Below are 5776 nucleotides of genomic sequence, written 5' to 3'. Positions count from 1 at the left end.
CCAACCATTGTAGAGAAACAAATACTGATCATGTGATCAAAAACTACACTCAGAGGAAGCCATGACTTATTATTTTATTGCATGAGAGGCAACAGGTGGATGCAAAGGTTGTTTGTACCATCTGCCATGAACTCACTGCAAAAATATAATAGAAAAGCATTTCATTTTTCTAGTACCTAACAGAATTAAAAAACAAAAAATGAGGTTGTGAGTGTGAGAACCAGTCGGTTACAATAGAAATCTGCCCATTATTTAACATACGGAGGGTTCCACCTAATGGTTATTGAGAACTAAACCTAATTGAGTGTGCGGAGCAGATCATTTATCATCAGACAATTACCACAATGGATTGGTCTCATTTCCCCGTCATGACTTTTGCCTGAAGCAGTTCTTCTCAGGAGTTGTCACACATCAATTGTATTGATACAAACACAGACATGACTGATTTGCTTGAAATGGTGTTTTTCTGCTCGGAAAGGTTTAAATTTTTTCCATTGTAATATTCATGGTGCATATCAACAGGTTGGCCATGGTGGTGCCCGATTATTGTACTGTATATTGCACCCTTATGGTCACGCTCATATTCTAATCTTGTCCAATTTCGACCAATAAGAAGCATTTCAATTAAATGAAAGAAAATAAAGAAAATTGTATTTATCGCCCCTACCACAAAAGTGTCCATTGGGAGTCATGATTCATCGAGCCACTGTGATGCGTCAGACGAGATTACAATGACAATGAGGGTTTTTAGTCGGTAGCATACACAATGCTCACCAAATGACAAGTGGGTGGACCAGATATCCCAATTAATCCCGATGGGATATTGATGTCTGTGCTACATTTTCATAACAAGCCATTAAAAACACAGATTTCAATTCAAAGAGCAGCCGAGATAACATCCTTTGGGGTGAGAAAAGTCATTTGGCTTTGACCTTGGAGCACAAACTTTTCACTTTATGGGCATCGAACATGATTTTCTCAAATGTTTTTTCAAATTTTTTTTTTCTCTGAAGAAATAATTGAAACTCAGCAGAACCGCAAATGTCTGAAAATGACTTCAGGCTTGCTCAGGGCTCGCTCACGTAATGACCAATCACGGCTCAGCTTGTGAACGGCGCATAACCAAACCCAGAAAACAGCTGAGCCGTGCGCAACTGTGATGTCATTTTCAGTCAACCGCAAAAACAGATGGATTTTGCTGCTTAATTCATGATCCATAAACGCAATCTAAATTAATACATTCTTGACTTGACTTCCTCTTTAGGCTTACTCGTGAAAACTAAAATTTATAACAAAATAAAATAAAAATGAAATAGCTCATGGAAAAAAAAGAAAACTACCGGTAACTGAAACTTCATGTTATTGATAACACTATAATCCTCGCAAAAATGTCCTTCGTTTTTGTTTTTGTCGATTAGCGTCATACATGAGCTGTCGGGGTTCATTTTAAATGCTTTTATTTCACTTTTGATATCCATCCTTTTAGAAGAAGGAAGTCAAACAGTCGCTTGACAGTGCAAGTTTACTTAATTATGCAATACTTACTGACCTTTTTCTTTACTCTTACACTTGACAAAAAATAATACTAAAACTAATAAAAAACAAACTAAAATGATTGAAAAGAAAAACTAAAAAAAAAAAAAAAAAGTCCGGATCCTGTTCTTTTGTGTCTCCAGCAGGTGGCAGTGGGGAGGGCCTTCCCTCCAGCATGCACACCTGCTGCTTATTTGGTTATCAAGTTAGCCAAGTATTTAAGGACTGCCAAAATCCAAAATGTCTCTGTCGGATTATTGACCTTGTTTGCTGCTCATGCTCAAGTGTTGTTTTCTCGACCTCTCGATCTTGCCATTGTCGTTTTTGCTCTCTAGTCTCTCGCTTGTATTCATATTATTTTGTCTTTTGTTCTCACTCTTGTTTTTGTTTCATGTAATTGGAGTCTAGTCATTTTGTTTATATTCTCGGCTGAACTATTTCCTTGTCTTTGCAAGCGCTTTTTGTGAATGGATGTTTTGTTTTTGTTTTTTTGTTTTTTTTTTGACCAGCGGTTTCCCTTTATACTAACTTGGTCGGTGCACTTTTGTTATTAAATGAATATTTTTGTTTGAGTCTACGTTTGCGGGATCCGATCGCCACTCAATTTGTTCCCGAACTGTGTCAAAATTTATTGAAACTAACTGGGGGAAAAAAAATGTGTTTCAGAGGATCCACTGTAGACTCAATCAAGATAAATCAGCTTTAAAACGATGTTTAACGACTGCAAAGCTTTTGCTTTTGTAATTTTTAGCAAAGTAAATTGTCATGTACTGCTAAAAGAATGAATGCATGCAACAGTGCTTGACAGCGTTGAGCTCTTTTCACCATTTATTTTCAAGTTCTGATGAATTGTTTGACCACAGAGCCTTTGGAGTATATCAATACTTGATTCCGGGCCATAGCGGTAAGCCATGAGTTAAACTGATGCCTGCACTTCCCTTCATGGCTAAGTTTGAGCGAAAGGAAAAACATAACTTTTTTTGTAATTCAATTTCGAGTTAAATGTCATCTTCTACAGTGCTATTCATGTAGCTCTATTGAGTGAGATCAGCCTTGACACAGCGCACGCAACGAAAAGCAAAGTGGGTATTTGACATTGAAATAGGCTGTACACCTCGCTGGAAAAAAAAAAAAAAAAGCTCTTTGACTTGCTTCGGCAGACTGCTTTGATAATAGACAAGGACGTTTCTCTTTCAGCAGGGAAATGAAATGGTTTTTTTGCCGGATCTAATCTAAAGCTGTTGGCAGTAAGTCGGTAAGTTAAACTCTTTCCTTCTCTTCACCTGCAAAGCACTGAATCAGGTCTGGGGGAAACCCATCGATGCGCACACTGAATCAAAGGGAACATTTGATCTCATGATCTTTCTTTTTCTCTATTATGAACGATTGTGGCTATATGTTTTTGGAATGTTTACAAGAGCTCCTCTCGGGATTTAGATGGTTTTGGAAATGCCTGGCGGGCTACATCAAAACGCTTTAAATTCCTAACTGAACTCAATGTAAGCGCTCCCTTTATACTGACATTTTGCATACAGGAGGATGCAAAGTTTTTATTTTACAGTCCCCACATTGTGTGACGTTGTTGGTCAAAGAGAGAGCGAAACATAAAAGCCGTCGCTTTTATGTTTCGCTCTCTCTTTGACAAATTTGAGGGCAGCGGGGATGCAGAAATTGTAATCTCATCCTCATGCACGACGTCACTTGCGTTTGCTCCAAGTTGACAGTTTTGGTACCTCCGTGTATTCCGGCTGACGCCAGTGATATATGCAAGTAAAATGTAGTCAAAATCTGTCCTTGTAAGATTTATTTCCTGAGTGAAAAAAAAATGTTTTATATCAGTAAATATCACTCCTTTTTTTTCCAGGCTCAGAAGAATTGAAGCCTTATGTTCCTCAGTATTGCTCAATTCCTTCTTGACAAAAAAAAAAAAAAAAAACAAACAATCAAGCATATTTGACCCCCCCACCCCCTACAGAAAAATAATAAATTCAGTTAAAATGGTTGCACTGCCATTGTACAACAGTAGCCAGGAGAATCTTCTCTTGTGTGCCGGCAAGAGAGCAAGGGAAAAGCAGTGCCTGATTTCCTCCACACGTGCGGTTTTATAATTGAAGCCAAAAGAGTTCAAACCTCGTTTCATCAGGTCTAAGAATCTTGTCTGCATGTCTGTACTGTAGTTACTTTAATTCTAACTCTGAGTGGGAGTTCATTGTTCCTCCACTAAAGAACTTTGAGTTTAAAAAAATCATTTTTAAAAATGGGGTATCAACATTTTCATTGCAGGATGTAGGCACTTGCTATTATTTTTCTTTCAAGATACTTTGCATGCACCCAACATAATTTCTGACTCTATATGAAACTTAATATTTTTGTCGTGGTTTTGTCGGGAGGGCACTCAGTTGTTGGTGTAGCTATTCGATACATATGTGGGGTGCCAGGTCGGTTTTCTGGACTACACAAAACACTATGAGCAGTAGGCACACGCATGCTGTTTTTTTTTTTTCCTCTTCAGGTGTGTGGTGGGCGGCCCGGTGTTCCGGTGGTTAGCGTGTCGACCTGTGCAGAGGTCGTGGGTTCGATCCTGGCTCCGGTCTTCCTGTGTGAAATTTGCATGTTCTTCCCATGCCTGCGTGGGTTTTCTCCGGGTACTCCGGTTTCCTCCCACATTCCAAAAACATGCATGGCAGGCTGATTGAACACTCAAAATTGTCCCTGGGTGTGAGTGTGAGCGTGGATGGTTGTTCGTCCCGATGTGCTTGCAACCGGTTCAAGGTGTCCCCCGCCGACTGTCCAAAGACAGCTGGGAAAGGCTCCAGAGCACCCCACGACCCTTGTGAGGATAAAGCAGATTGGCAAAAGGATGTGTATGGTTGCTCACGTTCCAAAAAGGAGTTAAGCTGTTTAAATTTTCCTCAACCTTCTCCCACAATGCAAAAACATGGACTATTCTTTTACTATGAAGTTTATCCGTGGGTGTGATTGTGAACGTCTGTTTTTTTTTTCTGTACGTGCCACACGAGTGACTGGCGACCACTTCAGGCTGTATATTAGTATGCGGCCTCTCACCCAATGTCAGCGGGGATCGGTGCTCTTTTTTTATTCATTCCTAATGAGGCCGAGCACAACAGGAAATCTATGGATGGATTTCAAATAAATGTATGTTTCCAAGTTTAGTTTTCCCCTTGGGAAAACTTTTTGACACGGATTTCCGATAAGGTTTGCTGATGGTGAGGTTGTCAGTTGTTGTCTTCGGCACATTGTTAAAAATAGGCCACACACACACACACACACACACACACACACACACACACACACACACGTGTACACACACAGATGCTCACATGCCCCCCTGACCCTTCTCACCATGGGAACAACAGCAGGTGCTTTCAAGGCGGGCAGATTGGGATGGATGGATTTTGAAAGGATGAGAGATGGATGGAAAGAGGAAAGAAAAAGTTGAGCTCGCTTTGTAACTTTAAATTAAACGAGAAAGGAAGGAAAGAGACAGACTGACGCCGTCGTGTTTGAAGGCGAAAAAATGGAATGGCCTTGACAAACGGGAGGGAACACATATCCTTTGACGACGTACTGTTTTCAAGTCGATGTGAGTTTTCAATCTGTGTGACTCTGGTTCACCGTATTATGCAAAGCCTACACAACTCCAACTAATGTCTATGTCTTTAATGCGTGAGTCTTAATACCATTCAGGTACTGGAGGTGTCCTTTTGTTGCCTTGACCAAGTGAAGCATCGAGGAATCGTTTTGTTTGATTGGCGTTGGCTTGTTCAGGCGGATTAAACAAAAATGCATTTTTTTTTTTTTTTTTGGAGGAAATTTAGTGAATTGGTGAGGAAGAGTCCATCACCCTTCCATGCGCTGTGGATAGAGGTATTTAATTTGTCTTTTTTGTCTTTTGAGTCACGTCTGAGCCGCCAGCACTTCCATTACCTCGTCCCCCAGAGTGTAAATATGGTCGACCCTTTTCTGTTTTGTCTATCGCCTTCTTTCTGTCATTCTCCGTAAACTAGAAGGTTGTCTGATTACCCAGATATCTCGGCACACGTTTTTACGCCATTGATTATTTTGAATAATTTTAGGCGACATTCATTACCACAATATAAAAGAAAAAAGTCCGGTAATCAACAACGAATGGATTGTCAAATGAATCAATTGCTTCGAGTCTTTTAACTTTCAATGACAATTAATTGTCCACTGCTTGAAATTGCAGCCTCTCAAAAGTGAA

The sequence above is a fragment of the Hippocampus comes genome, unplaced genomic scaffold, assembly GCF_001891065.2.
Source record: "Hippocampus comes isolate QL1 unplaced genomic scaffold, H_comes_QL1_v1.1 scaffold1, whole genome shotgun sequence".
Classification (NCBI taxonomy): domain Eukaryota; kingdom Metazoa; phylum Chordata; class Actinopteri; order Syngnathiformes; family Syngnathidae; genus Hippocampus; species Hippocampus comes.
Note: the sequence above shows the minus strand (reverse complement) of the source record.